We start from the raw sequence: 1068 nt of genomic DNA on the forward strand, positions 1-1068 counted from the left end.
GCCCCATACAACTTCTTAATCCCCAGCGTCTCGTACAGTGACTTGGCCAGATTCGACGTGAAGTTGGATCCTCTATCACTTAATAGGCGTTCCGGAACGCCATGACGACAGATGACCCCCTCTATCATGGTGTTGACGAAGAAAATTGTGTCGAGCGACGCGACAGCGAACGCCTCGACCCACCGCGTGAAATAATCCACGAACACCAGGATATATTTGTTTCCCCGGGGTGTCACGACTAGGGGGCCGATTGCGTCCACCACGAGCAACGCGAACGGGCCAGACAAGTCTTGTACCGGCATCCGTTGCATCAGCCACGTTCTCCACGGCCTATGACCCTTGCCACCACCGCAGATGGAACACTCACGCACGAACTCGACCACGTCTCTCTTCCACCCGTGCCAATAGGCGTGCCGCCTAACCTTGTCAGCGGTTTTTGTCTTTCTCAGGTGAGCCGAGAAGATGTCGGCGTGACAATAGTGTAGGACCGTCTCGATGAAAGGTAGCGGCACCGCCGGTACGCAGATCGTCCTCGCAGGACCAGCCCGCGCCCCCAGATGAACGAGTCTCATCAAGACTCCGTTCCTCATCACGTAGTGGGGTGACATCTTCAGCACGCTGACCCTTAGTTGCAGATCGAGCGCCAACGCCCCGTCCTCAAGGAACGCCTTTAAGGCCCTCATCCAAGGCACGCGTCCTTGTTCTTCTACGAACTTGTCACAATCCAGTCCAAACATGTCCACAGGAGACGGGTGCATCAGTGGAGTTCCACTCTGGAGGTCCTCCTCCTGTTCCGCCTGTGTGAGAGGCGCGTCCGGCTCCAGCGATTCGTTCCCCGGCGTTCCGCCTTCAGGGACTGTGGCCTCGAGGTGTTCCCCGTCAGGGATAACACCCTCCTCGGCGTTCCAAACGGTCGTTCCACCGGGATCCTGCGTTCCCTCCGACGTTCGAATCTCTTCAGGACTCGGCGTGCCAGGATCGACTCCATCTCCCTCGTCTTAATTGAGGAGATTGGCCATCCGAATTGCGCCCACTACGCCGTCGTCCGGTCGATGGTACAGCCTCGAC

This window comes from Phytophthora parasitica (assembly GCF_000247585.1).
Source record: "Phytophthora parasitica INRA-310 unplaced genomic scaffold supercont2.209, whole genome shotgun sequence".
Classification (NCBI taxonomy): domain Eukaryota; phylum Oomycota; class Peronosporomycetes; order Peronosporales; family Peronosporaceae; genus Phytophthora; species Phytophthora nicotianae.